The 21,640-nt window shown below is 47.4% G+C and overlaps 1 long non-coding RNA gene and 1 other non-coding gene across 2 annotated transcripts; one reads left to right on the top strand and one right to left on the bottom strand.

Moving 5' to 3' along the window:
- Positions 1-3,915: 3,915 nt before the first annotated feature.
- LOC142065758 (uncharacterized) lies at positions 3,916-6,241 on the bottom strand. The gene is made up of 3 exons (XR_012663520.1): positions 5,711-6,241; positions 5,423-5,478; positions 3,916-4,344 (listed from the first exon to the last, which is right to left on the bottom strand). It is a non-coding gene; the product is annotated as an uncharacterized LOC142065758 (long non-coding RNA).
- Positions 5,312-5,384, top strand: TRNAT-AGU (transfer RNA threonine (anticodon AGU)). The gene has a single exon. It is a non-coding gene; the product is annotated as a tRNA-Thr (tRNA).
- Positions 6,242-21,640: the final 15,399 nt, after the last annotated feature.

Genomic DNA, 21,640 nt, shown 5'->3' on the forward strand with positions numbered 1-21,640 from the left:
ATGGGATTGACCAGGGCAAAAGTCAGTCATGAGAACTGGAAAAACCAACTGTATTAGATAAACATCTCAGCAAGACAGACTTACTGGGGTAGAGACAGTAAGAAATACACATTTTATCTCCAAACTGCAGTTGTATTAAGTTTCCCTATTCCACCCTGCTGAATTCCTCAACCCTCACAATTGTCACCATCTCCCACCAAATTCTCTTTATCCTAATTTAGTCACTAACAGCTGGACATGGCGGGCTGCTGTCAGAGCCCAAGCAACCAGCTTCACCAGGACTGCTCCTAGATGAGTGCCGAATCATGCCTGATAGCAGGGTGACTTCTACATTTTGCCACATGAAGAAGATGAAGAATTTATTCCAGAAGAAAAGTAGAATTATGTCAACAGCCCAGTGAAGATCTGTGATTGCATATAATATGTTGGTGTTGGTTTTGAACTGAAGAAGTATCTCACATAGAAATGCTAGGGGAGAGCTGTATATCTTTTTAATAATCAAGTGTTTCTTAGAGTAGAAGCCAAACCATAGCACCTGGCTATAAACACGGCTTAGATCCAGTCAACAGACTGTGAAAAACAAATCAAGAGATGGTTTCTCATTAGCTTAACTCCCACTGAACAAGAAAATTCGGCCCTAAAGCCTTAATTAACCGTTGTTTCATAATGAACCTGGTCAAACCTTTCATCAGGACTTGGCCAAGGCACTGCACGGAAGGACTTAAGGGCAAGATGTTTCAGGTCCTTCAGACTCCACCAGCAGAAAGTTCCTTTATTGTCAAGCCCGTTGGTAGCAGAGGCGGCCTGCACTGCATGGACCTAGAAAATAGATTAGCATTTACATCTCATTTAGCAATTATTATTCCTTCTAGTCTTCCTCACTTTTCACAGCAGCATTCCCTTCAGAGGCTCTCAGAAGTTCCCTCCCAGCACTGCAGGAGACAGTTTTGCTTTGGTTCACATGGTTTTTGTGGCAAGGCAGGTGTTCGTGTGTGCTTTACTACTGATCCTAGCAGCACTGCCGCAATAGAGCTGGCAACCTCTTACCAGCTGGCAGAGGAATCTTGCAGCTTTCCAACATGGAGAAAGGCTGGAATGGACTAACATCCCTTGTCAAACTGGGCCAGACTCCACTGGATCCATGAAGGAGGCAGGTTTGCCTCTAGGCTGTGGGAAGTAAGCTACCTGCAGGAATGTTAGTGGTAAAAAAGTGAATAAGTGCCAGCCTTGCACCCTCCAGGCACTTCATCTGAGGACGTAGGTAGAGCCCTACTTGGTGCATTGGTCTCAGGGCAAGGTGCAAACTCCCGCCTGGCCTGGCTCAGACCTCAGCAGCCACTTGTTACCCATGAGGAGCTTCAGTGCAAAGCAGGAACTGTGCCAGGAGAGGCTTCTGGGGCGGGCAGGGATGGTGGCAGAGGCCAAAGAAAAGCTGAAATCAGGAGACAGCACCAGGCTGTGGGGACAGTGCTGTGCTCACTAGTGCCAGAGGCGAAAGCACGGGGGTGGTAGTGGCATTAGCTGACTTGTTAGGACAGTCAGCAGTAACAACTCCTTCCCAGGAAATCTCTCAGCATTGCAGGGGTCTACCACTGAGGTGAAAATATCAAACTATCTAAGGAAACACTGACTTTGAGTTATGCAGTTGCAGCAGAGCTTCACTCAGGAAAGCAATGAGACAGCCTTTCCAGCACCAGAAAGCCTTTTGCATTCACACCACTCCATCACTTTCCATTACCGGAAACATTTATTTCACATCAAAGTGCTTCCGGCATCAGTATAGATTTAAACCATATTATTTTTCAAATCAGGGTCTGAAAACAGCCTGTACAAAATTGTTTCCCTTATTTCTTTCTGCCAGCCAGTGTCTCTCATGGCTCAGCCATGTGTTCCCAGGCTACAAGCTCAGCTGCTCTTGTAAGCCATGCTCCAAGCACATGTTCTTCCATGGGATGTTCATTATTATTTTCAGAATTATTTTGTTGGTCTATGTCCTGACTGTGTGCCCCAAAGGGCTGCTATCAGCAGATTTTGTACAAAGTTGCTTGATTATCTTCAGGCTTCTTTGTGAGTTTACCCAATGCCAAGCTCAGGCACTGAACCCATGCCAGGTAATTCATCATTTCCCCTTAAATGCTATAGACAGAATCATGCTCTTAGCTTGTCAGATAAAGGCCTGAGAATTGCTTTTCAGCCCACCTAATGAGGGTTTGTGTTTTTCTATGCTTGGGAGGATGGATGGCCTTAATTTCCAATTTTTTTTTCAGAGAGAGCAATTTTCTTGCACAAAAAGACCAGGAATAATAGATACAATGTGGCTTATTCTGAGTCACCCTTCAACCATTTGTACTGATGTTTTCTCTTTGACTAAGACCCTGAAACTCAAAGTCCTCTTCAGCTGCTGCTGTACAGTTTCCTCTGCTGTGAGACATTTCTGTGCCTAAGGATTTGATGCACGACCAGCATCCTCTCCCAGACTTTCTGCAGGCTGACAGAGCCTCCATAAATATTGCCCTCAAATCTGAGGTACTCCAGGCTGTGCTTTTTTACCCCAGATCTGCAGGACTTGCCTACTTGGTGTGAAGAAACCAAGGCATGGTGGACAAGAGACTTTGCAGGGAAAGAGCTTGCTTTCTCCTGTGCCTGGAAATCATCCAAGTGACAGCCCAGGGCACAACACTAAGGTGGAGGCTCTATATGAGGTCTCCCAGTCAGCCGGGTACTGCTCATATTTACCACTTCTACACAAATATTCATGGGGATGACATGGTTTCTCATTGTCCAACGTTTGGTCAAATGCTAAATACGACTTTCTGTTCCATCACCTGGTTCTTGCTCTCTCCACATTCACCCCACATTTGCTGCTGTTTCATCCCCAGCTGGAAACTTAGACTTTGAGGAATGGCCACAGACTATCGGATTCCATGTGTTTCCTTGAATTGGCATCCTGAGGGCTTACCAAGGGAGGATCTTTTTGTTGATAAAGGAGCAGGGAAGGAAGAAAACAAAAACTCCATCTGCTGGATGCTCCCCTCCTGCCTCCTCTGCAATGAGAAGGAGAAAGAGCTGAAGTAGCCCTGCCTTGCTCACTGCCAGCGGACAACCTGCCTTGGTTTCCCTCAGCGGAGTAAGACATGACCCCAAAAAGCAACATCATGGTTCTCAATTTAAAGAGCTCCAACAGTAAAGGCGGATGCTGGAGCTACGGCTTACAAATGACTGTACCACATGGCACGATTTCAGTAGTGAAACTGGGAATCCAGCAGTATCTCATTGATGTAAGTGACTGGTAAAATGCTGCCTTACAGTAGGAAAGTTTCCACTTTCCCGTGTTTCCTACATGCTGAGGCAGACATGAGCCAGGTTTGGGCATGCATTGTGATGGCTTGAGCAGCCTCTGCAGCTGCAACAGCTGCTGCATCAGTGGCAAACTAGCAGAAACAAGGAGAACTGGAGGCAAGACTTTAGTCAGGCGCTTATTCAGCCTCATGCTGTGTGGCGGCAGCAGCCATAGGATTGAAAGTTGCCCCAAACTGAGCACCACTGTGCAGGGGACAACATGTGTCCATCCGCTGGCAGCTCGGCCTCCCTCATAAGGCCACGTATCCTGGCCACACCTGAGCACAAACAGCCACTCTGGAACAGTGCTTCCATCTCCCTGGAAAGCCCTGGTGTACGTGTTATCCCTCTTGATGCCATATGAAGGCAATTTCTTCTGTTATTTCATTGCCTTTGGTTTTAAAGGAGAAAGTAGTCATGTTGCATGGCTGGCTGCAAAGCTGTAACAGGGCACAGAGTGTGGGAAGTGTTGTGATGCTGAGGATGGATGCAGAAGGAGGCAGAAACTACAGATTATATCCGTGAAAATCATGGCACTGAATAACCCCTTCCCCCCCACCAACTGGAAGGGCATGACAGTGCGTGATGTGAACGTGATAAACCACACTGTCATGACCACTGTCTGACAATCCTCAGGGTACTGAAAACTAGCAGCGAGTCCAAAGCAAAGGCAGTATGGACCGTGGCCACTGCCACATATGGCAGTATGTCTCAGGTGCGGCCTCACTACTGCTGAATCACCTGATCACCTGCCTTGACCTACTGGCAATACTTGGCCATCTGTGGCCCAGCATACCATTAGACATCTGGGTGCCAAGGGCATGTTGACAGCTCCCATTCAACGTTGTGTCTACCAGGACCTCCAGGTCCTGTTCTGCAGAGCTGCTTTCCAGATGTTTGGCCCCCAGTATGTCCTGGTCCATGGAGTTGTTCCTTCCCAGGTACAGGACTTTGGAGTTGCTCTTGTTGAACTGTATGAGGTTCCTGTCAGCCCATTTCTCCAGCCTGTCAAGAAGCAGAAGAGAAGGGAAGTAAGAGAAGTAAGAAGGAAGCATGAGATGCTTCCAGTGACGGATACATGATTTGAGGAATCTTCCTGACGGAGATGACACATCCCAAAAAAATATAATCCAGCCACTTTGTGTAAAGCTGTTGCACTGAGGAATCTTACCACCTGGTTAATCCTGTCTGACAAAGCCGTTTCAAAAAGTCACACAAAATCCAGGGGTTGGAAACAAGCACAGAGCTATGCCATACAAATATAAAAACAGAAAAACGCGCTCTGTTGACTGTAATAATTAGCCAACAGCATCTGAGGCACTGAGGCTCTTAACATTTCACAGGTATGTTAATGAGGGAGAAATCAGAACAAATGCTGGGAGTGTTTCTTATGACACCCCTTTCTGGCTGCCTTCAGCAAAGAACGAAACTACAGCAAAGATTACCCTGAAAATTCAGACACCAAAGAATACCTTAGGTATGTGACAGCGCACACATAGTGCCCAAAGCACATCATGGACTCCTAAGAAAGAATTGACATGTTTGAAAAGCCAAGAGGAAAAGAGCAAATACACAGCTGATTTCCGAAGCAAAGAAGTGGGATATAAAGAGTTATTTTTTAGAAGCTTAATTTCCTTCTTTGATAAATTAGTGAAACAACTATGAAGAGGCCAAATATCATTGCTTCTTATTTGTAAACTTCCCAAGCTACTTGGCTGGGAAAAGGGTAGCCATGTATCACTCTTGCTGTCCTTGCAGGAGTGAGCTGAAGAAGAGTAAAATCCAGGTTTGGGTTGTCCTGGTGTGTTGCTAGTTTTGTGACTCTGACGTTTTTGTTAGTGCCATTTGGAAAGAGAACAGAAAATCCTTGGAGTGGCACAAAGTAGCAGAGTAGGTTTTATTTCACTCTAGAATTAACAGAGAAAATTATTATATGAAATGTTTGCAAAGGGAAAAGCACACAATGCTCAGAGGCTCCATAGCTCAGGGGTTAGAGCACTGGTCTAGTAAACCAGGGGTCGTGAGTTCAAATCTCACTGGAGCCTATGGCCTCTGTGCCTCCTGTGAAGATCTACAGCCTTACCTTTCTGGTTTTTTCCGAAATGTCACTGGCGTTACTTTTGGAGCATCCACCCCAGCCTAGGTGAAATACAAACACCATATAACACCTATACCAAATAACAGGCAATGAGAAGCAGAGAAAAATAACAATGGTCAGAGTTAAACCCTCAAAAGAACACCTCAAAATATTTCTAAAGTATAGCAATCAGAGATAGGAAATACCTAATAATGGGATTTAAAGCCTTCTGAACCCCACAGACATTGTGAAGCTCATTGATGAATAAATCTGAAATAGCTGCTAGATACTTACAGTCAGATCTGGTTCATCTCTTCATATTTCAGCACAACAATCAAATGATGTCTCCAGAGCTCAGTAATTTCAGAGCTGGCTGAAAAAATTATAAATATGGTCTGCGGAGGAACAGTAACTTTGGTCTTCTTCAGAGTTCTGCTGGTGGGGGCTGGAAAGCTATCATTGTTAAGAAAAAAAAGCTAGAAATTAACCTGTTTTGCACCTTGAGGTCAATGAATTGCAGTCCAGATTTATGAGATTTCATACTCTGCCTTTGCACATTTCCCATTTTCTTTCTCATTTTCAAATAGACTTCCTATTTTGTTCCATCAAAAGGATCCAAATCAGTGATGTAAAAGGGTGTTTCTGAATTTGAAAAGAGCTTTTTCCATTTGAGGGAAAGAAGGCTCAAAAGCCTGAAGCATTTTTGTCTTGTGGATCTGGACACTGGGTGCCAGGACCAGGAGGGACACGGCGCTTTGGTCACCTCTTTTCAGCGTGTTTCCTTACAGCTCTGTTTTCCCAAAAGAGCAAGCACATTACAGCTTCGTTCTCCACACGAGAATTGACCTGCAGGAATTTCCTAGCTTTCCTCTGTATATACCACAGTGAGGCTAAAGAAACAGAAGTCAGCAGGCTTCCTATTAATCTGCAACCTAATAAACTAGCTCAAGTTATTGTTATTGTAACCCAAGATACCGGAAAACGTGCAGATGTATTTTACTAAAAGTGAATTTGTTTCTAGGCTGTTGTGGCTACACATCTATTTACCCTGTCCCTCATTCCGGCTTATCTCTATTTTGTGTTCATATGACACTGCTGAGCAATATCCGAAAAGATCTTTGTGGTTCAAGTTCACTTTTATGATCAGGCTCATGGTTTCAGCTTAGCTAAGCCTGGTAGTGACGGAAATGATCCTTTGAAAAATTAATGTCTTTCATCTCTATGCAGAAATGACAAATGTTCAGGATTTGTTTTCCTGAATTCTTAATCTACGTGGTACTTAATATTAATGTAAAAACTCTTATCCCCAATAACTCTGCTGCAATGCCTAATGCCAAACATACTGATGCCATTTGTTAAATGGGGCCTGATGCAAAGATCACTTCCAACAGCGGACCTTGGACCCTGTCCTAGCTAAATCCCTTTGTATCAATCATCTGTCATCTTTTTCTCTGCTGAAAGCAGGGATTTTCAAAGATAGAGCTTGACAGGAGGGGCAAAGAGGGCAAAGTTCTTTATTGCCATATGCTGAAGACCATGTAAATGTGGGAAAGAGGAATGGCACCTCTTCATCTTTGCCGACCTGTGAAATGGAGGTGCTACACCTGCCTTCAGAGATGCAGGAAAGATTGTGTAGCTCTGCCACAAGGACTGTAACAAGGCTGGTCCACTTCTGGGTTTACTGAGGAAGAACTCCTGCCCTTTAAAGTTGTGACTAGTGACCCGTTACTAATCCAGATCTAGACAGTCTTTTATCGCTTTGTTTAGGGAGATTTAAAGGTATCTTCCTGTGTATCCCCGATGATAACTTGTTTTTCATATTTTCCTGAAAACTTCAGAATACCATTTCTATTTTTAAAAAACATCCTAGATGCCGTGCATTTCTCTGGCATGCTTTTCATTCCAGGCTCTCCCTCCAAGGGTTGCACCAAGCTGGGCAGAGAAATCATTTATCCCAATATAAACAACATTGAACTTTGTGGCCCAGCAGCCCGGATCATTGAGGTGCCCATGGTCATTCCCTGAATCCAAGGACCATGTTAGCAGAGCTCCTTTTTTGCCTCTAGTTCAGTTCCAGTGAAGGCCACATATGCCTGAACTAATCAATTTCTTAAGTCATGTGGGAAACAACCAATAAATAATGTGATCCAGGGAGGGAAACTCTGAGCAAAAGCCAGTGAAAATGTTCCCATGTTTAAAGAGTTTTTAGATTTATAAACATGACTTAGGCTAATGTTAAAATCTAACATAAAAAAGGGTCAGATAGCAGCCTTGTAGCCTCAACCTGGAGGGAAAATAGCTAATAAAATCCGTAGCACTGCAGAATTCAGAGTGGGGAAAAATCACCAAAATTTATCTATTTTCCAGTTCTCCCAGAATGAATATGCTCAACCCCTTATTTCAAAAAAGGATATTGTGTTTTTAACAATAGTGTTTTAAAAACAAATATTAAATGTTTTGCTTGCACTCTAGAAAAAGGATGACCTCAGCTATCAAAGGTTTCTGCTTGGCAGCACCGGTCTACACCACTACCCGAGTGCTGCAGTATCCTCTTGCACCATGTCCCTGGGCTGCCTCCTCCCTCAGCCCCAGCTTTTCCACAGACCCTGAACCACACACCTGTATACAGTCAGATAAATCACACCCTAAAAATCATAAACTGTGCAAAGAGGGCAGCTTGCTCAGCTGGACACAGCTACGCTATGGATGTTTTGGTGGGAGGAAACCCACCAGCTGGCCTCCCAGTCCTTCTGCTGACATCTCTGTGAAAGCCAAACTGGCATTTTGGGGAAAATCAAATGCAAACCCTAGAAAAAAATAGTTCACACCAAATAGCTAGTAAAATGTAAAAAAGAGAGATAATGAGAAGTGCTTATAGGTTCATCCACACTTTGCAGTGGCCGTGGACCGAGGCATCTCTTTCAAATGCAGTAAAGTCAGGTGCGCTGGTTTTGGCTGAGAAGGGGTTAATTCTCCCCACCGTGGGGGGCGGCTGCCTTTCCAGCTTCCCGCGCTCTGCCGCGTGGCGGGGGGGGGGGCTGGGAGGGGCGGGGCCATGGCGGGGGCGGCTGACCCCGACTGGCCAATGGCAGGTTCATTCCATACCATGTGACACCATGACGTGTCACATCATGGAGGGGGGCGTCGGGTCGGCAGGCGGCGAGCGGCTGCGGCGCGTGCGGTTCGTTCCGGCGGTTCGTTCCCCCTCTGCCCTCCCTTCCCCCCTCCCCCGGGGCTTTGCGCCTCTCGTTGTTCTCCTTTCCATTGCATTTCTGTTGTTGTTTCTTTTAATTTTAATTATTAAACTGTTCTTATCCCAACCCACGAGCGTTACCCTTCTGATTCTCTCCCCCATCTACCGGTGGGGAGCGAGCGAGCGGCTGTGTGGGGCTGAGCTGCCACTAAACCACAACAGCCATTTTGGCGCCCAACGTGGGGCTCAAGGGTTGGAGATAACAACAGCTGCTGGTCACAGCACCATGTTGTCCTTTTTGCAGTTGGTGTTAAAAATCGGTGTTGGTTTGTTGAGTCTGCTGTGTTCTGCTGTGATTAGTAATGTTTTGCCTACAAGATTTGCTATACAAACACTCGTTTTCAGCTTTATCTGGTATTTGGGGTTTTTGCTGAAACCGTTACTGTACTTCGGATACCACCTTGTTGAGGCAATTAGCAATTATACCTCCTCCTCTGAGAGATTTTATATGGAGGAAATACAGAATAGTACCTTTGCAACTTTGTTCTATGATGTCTGTGCCTTTGTTACAACAACGTTTTTGTATCTTGAGCATCCTTGGGTGGTTAAGGTGCACTTATTGTTAGTTTTTGGGCATGTTGTTTTGGTTTTGACTAAGCAACTTAAGAATATCACCCAGAAATCTGCCCAAGGCTTGATAGTTACGAGTGGCAGGGCATGTGGGATAGCATGGGCAAATACCTAGGGCAGTGGGCACCCCCAGTGTTTTGGAGTTTCACCCCCGAACAAGGGCAGAATCCTAAAAAACTAGTAGAATATTTGGAGAAAGTATGTTGTTATGCTGGGAACTCCAGAGAGACACAGATAACTGCAACGTGCTGGGGTCTGGCCCATGCATACCGAGCCCTGCTCAACAGTATTCAGTGCCCCCAGGGGGAAGAGAATGTCTCTGGGTTGAAATGCAAAGTGACTGGCACTGTAGTCACTCCAGCCCTGACAACAGGCACTGCAGCCACTCAAACCCCCACAACAAGTACCGGAGCTAGCTCAGAAAATAAACCCGTACCAGTATCAGTTGCCCCCATACACAAGACGAAATATTGGAAGCAGACGTCAACTCGTTTAGAACGGGATGATGAAGAACCAGGGCCATCGCGGGGAGAGGAGGGAGAAGTAATAAATGAAATAGAGACCACCCGATCCCTGTCCTTAAGCGAGTTGCGAGATATGCGAAAAGATTATAGCCGTCGTTCAGGTGAGCACATTGTCACCTGGCTGCTCCGATGCTGGGATAATGGGGCCAGTAGCCTGGAACTACAGGGAAAAGAAGCCAAACAGCTGGGATCCCTTTCTGGGGAAGGGGGCGTTGACAAAGCAATTGGAAAAAAACCACAAGCCCTCAGCCTCTGGAGGCGACTCCTGTCTGGAGTGAAGGAAAGGTATCCCTTTAAAGAAGATGTTACATATCGCCCAGGAAAATGGACAACTATGGAGAAAGGCATCCAGTATCTAAGGGAATTAGCTGTGTTTGAGGTGATTTATGGTGACCTGGACGATCAACGGTCATCAAAAGATCCAGATGAGGCCGAGTGCACATGACCCATGTGGCGGAAGTTTGTACGGAGCGCACCATCTTCGCATGCAAACTCATTGGCAGTGATGTCCTGGAAAGATGACGAGACACCAACGGTGGCAGAGGAGATAGATAGACTCCGGGATTACAACACAAATATCTCTTCCTCTCTCATCTCTGCTGTGGAGAAACTATCCCAAGAGGTCCAGCAACTCAAAGAAGATCTGTCCTACTCCCCACCTCGACAGGGTAGTGTCTCAGCTGTTAGGAATAAGCGTCCTTTGGCTCAAAGGAGGGGATACACACCACGGGCCACCCTATGGTTCTACCTGCGTGACCACGGAGAGGACATGATGAGGTGGGATGGCAAGCCTACTTCGACCCTACAGGCACGAGTACATGAACTGCAAGGAAGAACAGTCACTCAGGGAGGCTCTTCCAGGAAAGCTGCTGCTCCAGTTTCCAGCGAGCAAGTCCCCAGACAGAGGAGTAGAAGCGCAGATTTTATTTCTAAGTGTAATAGAGGGACTCCTGATTCACATTTGCAGGAGGTGAGTTGTGACTGCCATGATCAGGACTAGAGGGGCCCTGCCTCCAGCCGGGTGGAGGAAAGGGATAACCGGGCTTACTGGACTGTGTGGATCCGATGGCCTGGCACGTCTGACCCACAGGAGTATAAAGCTTTAGTGGACACCGGCGCACAGTGCACCTTAATGCCATCAAACTATACAGGGGCAGAACCCATCAGCATTGCTGGAGTGACAGGGGGATCCCAAGAGCTAACTGTATTGGAGGCCGAAGTGAGCCTCACTGGCAATGAGTGGCAGAAGCACCCCATTGTGACTGGCCCAGAGGCTCCGTGCATCCTTGGCATAGACTACCTCAGGAGAGGGTATTTCAAGGACCCAAAAGGTTACAAGTGGGCTTTTGGTGTAGCTGCCTTGGAGATGGAGGAAACTGAACAGCTGTCTACCTTGCCCGGTCTCTCAAAAGACCCTTCTGTGGTGGGGTTGCTGAAGGTCGAAGAACAACAGGTGCCAATCGCCACCACAACAGTGCACCGGCGGCAATATCGCACCAACAGAGACTCTCTGATCCCCATCCATAAACTCATTCACCAACTGAGGAGCCAAGGAGTCATCAGTAAGACCCACTCACCCTTTAACAGTCCCATATGGCCAGTGCGGAAGTCTAATGGAGAGTGGAGACTAACAGTAGACTATCATGGCCTGAATGAAGTCACTCCACCGTTGAGTGCTGCTGTGCCAGACATGCTAGAACTTCAATACGAGCTGGAGTCCAAGGCGGCCAAGTGGTATGCCACAATTGATATTGCTAATGCATTCTTCTCAATCCCTCTGGCAGCAGAGTGCAGGCCACAGTTTGCTTTCACATGGAGGGGCGTCCAGTACACCTGGAATCGACTGCCCCGGGGGTGGAAACACAGTCCTACCATTTGCCATGGACTGATTCAGACTGTACTGGAACAGGGAGAAGCTCCAGAACACCTTCAATACATTGATGACATCATTGTGTGGGGCAACACAGCGGAAGAAGTTTTTGAGAAAGGAGAGAAAATAGTCGAAATCCTTCTGAAAGCTGGTTTTGCCATAAAACAAAGTAAGGTGAAGGGACCTGCACGAGAAATCCAGTTCTTAGGAATCAAATGGCAAGATGGTCGTCGTCAGATTCCAATGGATGTGATCAACAAAATAGCAGCCATGTCTCCACCAGCTAGCAAAAAGGAAACACAAGCTTTCTTGGGCGTTGTGGGTTTTTGGAGAATGCATATTCCAAATTACAGTCTGATCGTGAGCCCTCTCTATCAAGTGACCCGGAAGGAGAATGATTTCAAATGGGGCTCTGAGCAACGACAAGCCTTTGAACAGATTAAACAGGAGATAGTCCATGCAGTAGCCCTTGGGCCAGTCCGGGCAGGACAAGATGTAAAAAATGTGCTCTACACTGCAGCCGGGGAGAATGGCCCTACCTGGAGCCTCTGGCAGAAAGTGCCTGGGGAGACCCGAGGTCGACCCCTAGGGTTTTGCAGTCAGGGTTACAGAGGGTCCGAAGCCTGCTATACTCCAACTGAAAAAGAGATATTGGCAGCAGATGAAGGGGTTCAAGCTGCTTCAGAAGTGGTTGGTACTGAAGCACAGTTGCTCCTGGCACCCCAACTGCCAGTGCTGGGCTGGATGTTCAAAGGAAACATCCCCTTTACACACCATGCAACTGATGCTACGTGGAGTAAATGGGTTGCACTGATCACCCAGCAGGCTCGAGTAGGAAACCCCAGTCGCCCAGGAATCTTGGAAGTGATTATGGACTGGCCAGAAGGCAAAGACTTTGGAATATCACCAGAGGAGGAGGTGACACGTGCTGAAGAGGCCCCACTGTATAACAAACTGCCAGAAAATTAGAAGCAATACGCCCTGCTCACTGATGGGTCCTGTCGCCTTGTGGGGAAGCACCGGAGATGGAAGGCTGCTGTATGGAGTCCTACACGACAAGTAGCAGAAACTGCTGAAGGAGAAGGTGAATCGAGCCAGTTTGCAGAGGTAAAGGCCATCCAGCTGGCCTTAGACATCGCTGAACGGGAAAAGTGGCCAGTGCTCTATCTCTCTACTGACTCCTGGATGTTGGCAAATGCCCTGTGGGGCTGGCTGCAGCAATGGAAGCAGAGCAACTGGCAGCGCAGAGGCAAACCCATCTGGGCTGCCACATTGTGGCAAGATATTGCTGCCCGGGTAGAGAACCTGGTTGTAAAGGTACGGCATGTGGATGCTCACGTCCCCAAGAGTCGGGCCACTGAAGAACATCGAAACAACCAGCAGGTAGATCAGGCTGCCAAGATTGAAGTGGCTGAGCTGGATCTGGACTGGCAGCATAAGGGTGAACTATTTCTAGCTCGGTGGGCCCATGACACCTCAGGCCATCAAGGGAGAGATGCAACATACAGTGGGCTCGTGATCGAGGGGTGGACTTGACCATGGATGTTATTGCACAGGTTATCCACAAATGTGAAACATGCTGCAATCAAGCAAGCGAAGCGGGTAAAGCCTCTGTGGTGTGGGGGACGATGGCTGAAATATAAATATGGGGAGGCCTGGCAAATTGACTATATCACACTCCCACAGACCCGCCAAGGCAAGCGCCATGTGCTTACAATGGTAGAAACAACGACTGGCTGGCTGGAAACATATCCTGTCCCCCACGCCACTGCCCGGAACGCTCTCCTGGGTCTTGAGAAACAAGTCCTGTGGCGACGTGGCACCCCGGAGAGGATTGAGTCAGACAATGGGACTCATTTCCGAAACAGCCTCATAGACACCTGGGCCAAAAAGCACGGCATTGAGTGGGTGTATCACACCCCATGTCACGCACCAGCCTCTGGGAAAATGGAGCGGTACAATGGACTGTTAAAAACTACGCTGAGAGCAATGGGGGGTGGGACATTCAGGCCCTGGGGTGCACATTTAGCAAAGGCCACATGGTTAGTCAACACGAGGGGATCTGCCAACCGAGCTGGCCCTGCCCAGTCAGAAATCCTACATGCTGTGGGAGGGGATGGAGTCCCAGTAGCGCACGCAAAAAGTATGCTGGGCAAAACAGTCTGGGTTCTTCCTGCCTCCGGCAAAGGCAAACCCATTCGTTGGATTGCTTTTGCTCGAGGACCTGGGTGCACTTGGTGGGTGATGCGGGAGGATGGAGAAATCCGATGTGTGCCTCAAGGGGATTTGATTTTGGGTGAAAACAGTCAATGAACTGAATGGCACAATGTGTACTGCTATATAATACTGTGTGTCACCTCTGTGTTGTATCAATGATATCAGAGTACGAGCCTCCCAACCCATGGAAGATCAACTATGAAAGAAGCCATGCAGCAGTGATGGAACGATGACTGACTCGGTATGCAGCAACCCAACGCCACACACACCATCTCTCCCACCCGGAAAGACTGATACAACAGATGGAGCCCAGAGTCATGGACTGGGTGAACTCAATGGACATTTTAGTGGACATTTTACAGGGAAGGTCCATGAACTAAGGGAATGATGTCTGTGTATTATGTTAAAGGATGGGAAGGGGAGGGGTGGTGGTTGGTACGGTTGTATTGCATCATATGGGACCTGGGCATGGTGTAAATGGTATGGAATAAGGGGTGGAGAATGTGCTGGTTTTGGCTGAGAAGGGGTTAATCCTCCTCACCATGGGGGGTCGGCTACCTTTCCAGCTTCCCGCGCTCTGCCGCGTGGCGGGGGGGGGGCTGGGAGGGGCGGGGCCATGGCGGGGGCGGCTGACCCCGACTGGCCAATGGCAGGTTCATTCCATACCATGTGACACCATGACCAGTATATTGAGGGGGGGCAGTGGCAGCGGGGAGGCGGCGCGGTGTCGGGTCGGCGGGCGGCTACGGCGCGTGCGGTTCGTTCCAGCGGTTCGTTCCCCCTCTGCCCTCCCTTCCCCCTCCCCCGGGGCTTTGTGCCTCTTGTTGTTCTCCTTTACATTGCATTTCTGTTGTTGTTTCTTTTAATTTTAATTATTAAACTGTTCTTATCCCAACCCACGAGCGTTACCCTTCTGATTCTCTTCCCCATCTACCGGTGGGGGAGCGAGCGAGCGGCTGTGTGGGGCTGAGCTGCCGGCTAAACCACGACATCAGGTTTCCCTCAAGACAGGAGGACAGAGACCTTCCTCAATAATAGCTGTGTGTAGCTGTCTGCCTGGCGGAAGGAGCTCCACAGTATCCACAGGGAAGGCCATGCACATCCTACGTGTCATCCACCCACATCCAACCACTGGCGATTTCTCCACCACCTTGGTGCAAAATTTTTCCCAGGGAGATTGTCATCTCTTGGAGCCGGTGCAGTCACTACTTGCTTCTCCTGAACTCCAAGTCCTGAAAAGAGCATTACCATAAAATTCAGTAATGCAACAGCTTCGGTGAGACCTTCTGGCTGCCCAGAAAGACGGAATGCAAAGACACCATGCACTAAAACTGATGTGAATGTAGCCTTGGTGCTCCCCAAGTCTGCCTGCTGCCAGCGCCACGTACGTAGATGGCATCCTTCCAGAAGCAGCCTTGAAAGTCTTGGTGACCTATCACTGACTGCCTGTTTCTTTCAAATACATGAGCCTCTTACAAACACAGCAGCCTGGCAGCTGAAAAAGGTCATCTCCATGCTGATGACAGATACAGCAGCTCATAATCAAACACTTCTGGCCAATATCACCATATTGCAAATATCTCTGCATGAATGTGTAGAAAGGATCACACCCTGATTCAGGGAGAAAACCCCAAAAGCAGTCCACGGCCAGGAAACAGCACTGGCAACTTGTCTCAAAGCCATAGATGGATGGGGCAGGTTTTCAGGGCTCTCCCCTAGCATCCAGTGTGAGTTGCACAACACCCACTTCTGGAAAGGCTGCAGCATCCCAGTCTCTTGCTGACTGTGGTGCTCACCCTTACAATTTCCACATGTATTGAACAGACTAGGACACCTTGTCTTCTGAATGGCAGGTCCCTCAGGTTTTAGTACTGATATTATAGTTCTGCTGGACTTAATCAGCAAGACACCAGTGACCCAATCAGGGCAGTTTGAATATGAGGTTATCTTCCCAGAAAACATGCTCATTCCTCCATGAAAGACCTGGCGGGGGGGGGGGGGGGAAGGAAAAAGATTGTTGTAATTACTGCAAATTTAATCAAACTACAAAAAGCCAACCATGTCTGCTTTCACCTAGGTACCTTGCCATGCAAATAAGAACTGAAAGGCAGATCCAGGATGGGGGTAAGAGTCTGCTATGAGGATACAGCAGAAGAACGGAAGGGCTGCCTTAGATGAGGAGATGTAAGGAGTTTGTTATGTTTAGTCTTGCATCAGGAAGGCTGAAAGCAGACATAACTAGCTTATATAAATACCACAGCAGTTAACAACTAGAAGAAGAAAGAATTATTTAAACTGAATTGTGGCACTAACATGAACATATTAGGCTGGAATTAAAAAAAAAAATCTCTAAAAATTGGAGGAGTAATTTTTTCAAGCAGCCTAAGCAACAGGAGGAAGAAAGCCCATGAGAGTCAGCTAGTGCAGCCGCAGGGTATGGAGGAGCTGGATAGCACAGCTAGACTCCATGAGCCAAGAGCTCCCACCCTGTACTCTGTTCACTGGTGATATGACCTTGTCCAAGTTCAGCAGTGGCCTCTGTTGTGTGAATACTTGTGTATATCCATGTGTCTTTTTATCAGTCTTTTAAGTAACTTGTTTCTCCAAATGCTTCTTCCATTTCCAGAAACAGGAGGTAATGACTCTAGGCCTGCTTCCTCCTCCACCCCAGAGAGCTTGTGATGTACCTGTTGATTGCCTGACCTCCCCACTGCCTGTTAGGGAAACAGTTCATTCCCTGTTCAGCGAGCCTAGTAATACAGCTCAGTTGCTCTGATAATGGTCATCTATTTATAGCCTTTTATAATTTGTTTCATGACAAAGAGTTTCTGCAAGATGCTCCTTGATTCTTGCAAGTTTGTAATGATTTTTCCCTTCCGGTTTTATTGAAAGTAGCTTTTGTGCTCGGAAAAATGACTGTAATAAAGGCCATTTCATGTACTCAGAGTAAATGGTAGGGACCTTAATAGGTTTTTGATGAAAGCTTAGAATTTCTCTTTATTTTCCTTCAATTCTTTTCAATCTTGTGGGTCAGATGAGCCAGGCTTACCCTAAAACTTGTAAGAGCAGAGCAGGGACAGATTAAAATGGTCTCAGTGGTGTACAGCCTTGCCCATTGCTAGCACAGCAGCTCAGTCCTCTGCCCAGAGTCTCTGGTAATGGCACGCTGCAAATAGCTGTCTGGAGACAGCACTGGCTATGCTTAATTTGCTCATTCCGTAACTGTCTCTCACCAGATAGGACGATCTAATTATTTCTGTTAGGCCAGCTATTAACTTTTGTTGGAATTGGTACAACTGGCCTGATGAAATACTCTCCAACCCTTTCCTCCCACAGATCTCTGCACCATCATAGCTACACCTTCATTTCTATTGCCACTGTGGACTGTGGTGCACAACTGCATCATTTTCACTCCAGAAGAGGACTTCCAGGTGTTCTCAATTTTCTACATTATTTTTAATCTGAAGAAGAGTTTTTCTCTCCATGTATGTCCAGGTGAAAATGCCAGTGGCCTGTCCTACCTGCAGTGCTGCTGGGGGAACACCGGCACAGATGGAGAAGTCTTTCTCTTTGCTCTCTGTCAAAGCTCAGACTTACACAGCCTCCACTTTGAGGAAGGAAACAGGACCAGGAGAGTCAAGTCCTAAAGTCACAGCCATACCCTTGCTTTCTGCCAAACCAAATGGGGCCTCATAAGCAGTGGGTTGTGGCATTTTGTTAGTCAAGCTTCAGGTTCACACTTCTGTGGCTGTCTTCATCTTAGCTGGTCATAGCTGTGTCTGGAGCGTCTTCACAGTTGAAGCTTTCGGCAGTTCTTTGTTGGGCTCCAGCTTTGTTGCTCTTCCACGGTCAGTCCATAGCCCTACACCACCTTCCCTTTCCCCTTTCCTCATTTCCCAGCCTTTGCTTTTTGCCTTCTTGCTTTGAATCCCCCATTCTGAGCATTCCCAGTTGGTGACCCTTGCATTTCCATGTGCGCCGCTAGGTGCCGGCCAGGACTTCCCCAGGCACCCCAGCAGCCAGACCTCGCTAGCAGTGGAAAGTGCACAGAGCCATTTCTGCGCTGTCCGTGAGATGAGTCTGGGACCACCAGGAGGCATTAGTCCTCCACCCAGGGCAAGCAGGTGGTGGGAAAGCCTTGCACGACTGCACAGCTCCAGAAGTCTTGTCCCCTCTTGGCTGTAGTGCCCAGCAACGCCTTTCAAGGTAACCACAGCTATAGAAGAGATGGAGCATTAGCACCAGCATCAAACCTGGTGTCTCAAAAGTCTAACACAGTTTATCTGGCCTCTCTTGCATTAAGTCAGCGTTGGGGCTCTCCCCGTTACCATGAGAGGGCAGCACCTGGGCTTTCTGGAAGAGATCCTGGGTATTGAGCTTCCAGCAAAGATGCATCAGGCTCCCTGGAAAACTTTCAGCAAACCTTCAGAGAATTCTTCTTTTTCTTCAAGTCTAAGACTCAGTTACACAGATGATGTGTCCAAACTAAACCCTTCACACAGCTTCCCTTCGCAGTTGGGTTATTTGCTTCTTTGTATAATCAGTTTTACAAAAGGATCTCAAATTGCCAAGAAATTCTTCTCCTTCCGCTCAGGACGGAGGTGAATTGCATTTTGTTTTGTTTTCTCAGCTGTTGTAACCAAAGCGTTCCAAGAATTTGTGGGGACTGGAGAGGGTTTATGAGTGTAAGTCTACAGTCAGGCCTTTGGGTTTCCTATACACCCACGGCTGTAATTCCCCAGCTCGTCACCAGTCACAAACCTGAACGATGAAGTCCACAGTGTGATTAGGGAGCCTGATATTTGCTTCCTTTCTCGAGTGAGCCTTATATTTCCTTTCTCAGGAAGGCAGAGCTGCCTGAGGTGTATGTTTGCTTTTATTTTACCTTGTTTCGCTCCTTCCCCCTCTGCAGCAGTAGGAGTAGCAGGATCCAACTTGCAGAGAAACAGCACAGTACTGAATAGCTCAGCATATGCTGTAGTGCAGAGAATGCTTTCATAGAGCTGAACACAAACAAGCTGCTCTCTGTATTTAGGTGTTTCTGGCTGGAAAGCAAAAGAGCAATTTCAGTAGACACTATACATCACATGGATGTCCATCTGAATGCTTCCAGGGTGTGACACATTCACTTTTGAATAAAACCATGTTGTAGGAGTTACTCTGGTTTTGTTTGTGGAGGTAATTTTCCTGGGAACCATACAAGAACTTCCTGATTCAAATACAATTGGCAGTAACTATGCAGCTGCATCGATGCTGGTGGAAGGCAGCATAATTATATTGCCATTGATACTCTGCTTGGCGCATCGGCTAAGGATCCATCCCATCTCCTTTTCAAAGCTGACACCAGGAGAAGTTCATCCTATACCAAGAACAAGTGAACATGAAGGGTTGAGAAGTTAAAGGATTAGTTTCAAGGAGTTCATTTTCTGCCATGAAATTCACAGACTGAGCATAAACGAAAGAGGTCAAATATCCCCAAAGAGAACAGAATGAAACTTTTCAGATGGTTTCATTGGCAATGAGCTTTTTTCACAATAACTGGTTGTCTCAGTTGATTTTGGAATGAGCAGTCAGAACTGAAACAAAGCTGTTGGGTTTTTCTGAGTGGGAACTGAAATGTTAGATTCTCTGCTGACTTGTGCTGGCCCCGTAGTCAAATGTGATATTCCCCTGGCATTTCAAAGTGTTAATGAAGTCCAGAGACAACCTCAACTCTTGTTTTATATTTCATGGAACACTAATGGCAAATTCAGCCCCCTGGTCCCAGCCAAGCAGATGGCCAAAATGCAGCCTTGGCTCCATTTCAACCCCTTTTATAGCCTCAGGGCAGAGCCTCAGCTGGCGCACACCATCACAACTTGAGACGCTACAGCCATTCCCCTCAGCTGGAGATCTGCTTTTCTACGTGTAAATACTGTATATGCTGAGCCTTTACCCCAAGGTAAATTTTATTCTCATCACAGCCCTGAGTCCAGTCCTGGGCCTAGTCCAGACCCTGGATGTCGTCCAGAATCTCTTCTGCACTGGAACCCTCCCTGATTCAAGCTACACCGTTTTCCGTGCTGGATACTGCCATGCCCCATAGGTCCGTCTGTGCCATATACCATTAGATTTGATGCTGTTTTGTACCTCTAAGCTTGCAGATGAGTGGGGAATGTTCCCATGGAATCATTGCCAGTGGGACTTAGGCAGAATTCCTCCTGTCTTGCTGGACACTCTCTACTGCCTTTCCTCAGGCACTGGGACAAGGTCATGCCCTTTCTGCAAGGTGAGAGGAGTAAGCACTGAAATTATATATTCTGATAGCAGCTGATGGTTTATGTCCTTGCATTCTGGCCCCACTAATTTAAGCTACATTCTGTTCTATATCTTCTAATTTTTCCTGTACCATAGCTCTCCTCTGGGGCTTCCAGCCATTTAGTTTCATCAGAGTTTCAGAAGTAGAGAATTAATCAAACACTGAGGTACTGACTCATACTAGAAATTGCTACTTTTACACACTCCCCACCTAGAATACAAACAAGATCTCCTTGGGATCTCACAGGGGACAATGTTGGCGTCAAATGCAAAGATCATGAGCCGTCTACTATATTAAGCTTCAAGCAGAAATAGTAATCTAATCGTCTGGAAATCAAAGTCAGGGACATAGTTTTGGGTACACAAGGCAAAGTGGGGGCAAATGGCACTCAGTTGGCATTCACCACTGTTTCCACAGGCTGGAAGTCTAGGTTATCTCTCACCTGGACAGATGCTGGTCACCCCGTACGCAGACAGGCAATTTGGCAGTAGAGCAGCCTGGGACTCGGGGAATGCAAGGCAGTGATGACCCAAGGACAGATATTAGCAGGGTGTGATTTATAAGCAGTCTAGCTGCAGAGCATTGCAGGACAGGAGCATCATGCCCACACTTCTCCTGACCCCTGCAAGCAAGACACTGATAGCTGTGCTTGGAGTGAGAATCGAGGTGACACCAAGATTTGGGTTCACACAAGCATTTAGGAATTGAGGTGCTGATTCAGAGGCTTGTATCAAGTGCCTGAGCATCAGCTTGAGCATCAAATGCCTAAGGGAAAAGATCTGTGAGCAATTCACAGGAAAACAGCTGTCCAGTAACACTACATCACCTGTAGAGTTTTTCCTCTTCATTTTCTTGGTATGTGACTCCTGAGCACAGCGTCCTCACAGAACCAGTTCAGCTGGAAAGGTCTCACATTTCTCTGCAGACCACACAGAGTTCAGGCATTTAGGATTTCATTCAGTCACCTTCAGTTCACCTCTCACACCGTGTTCCCAGCTCACAGGTACTGCTGAGCTCAAAATGTCCAGGGCTTCCAGGGTGGAAGGAGTGGCCCGTGTACCTGCTGCTTCCCCACAAGCAGGGAACGTTGGTACGCAAAGAGCATCACAGAGGGAAACCAAATACAGCAGGAGTGCATGTATTGCCCAGCATGGGCTTTGGGCAATACGGCCGGTGGAAGTCATGAGTCAGGAACCTGGAAGCCCGGTTTCCTGACATTACAGCCTGAAAACCCGCTTGCGGGTGTTTCCTGCTGCTTGGCTATTCAGGTTGATGCAGCCACCTGCAGCCCTTCCCCATATTGTGCTGGGCAGCGGATGGAGGATGTCACTGGCCAATAATTCCTTAGCCAGCAAGAGAAGGCCTTTAGGCTTTCAGTTCTTTTGCCAGCTTCTGTGCAGTTACAAAGGCAGAATAATGGGTGGAAAAGAATTTGCCAGGTGCATCCTGCAGGTCAAGAGATGTGCCAGAGCCAGGTATGGGTGGCAAGACA

This window comes from Phalacrocorax aristotelis, chromosome 17 (genome assembly GCF_949628215.1).
Source record: "Phalacrocorax aristotelis chromosome 17, bGulAri2.1, whole genome shotgun sequence".
NCBI classification, from domain to species: domain Eukaryota; kingdom Metazoa; phylum Chordata; class Aves; order Suliformes; family Phalacrocoracidae; genus Phalacrocorax; species Phalacrocorax aristotelis.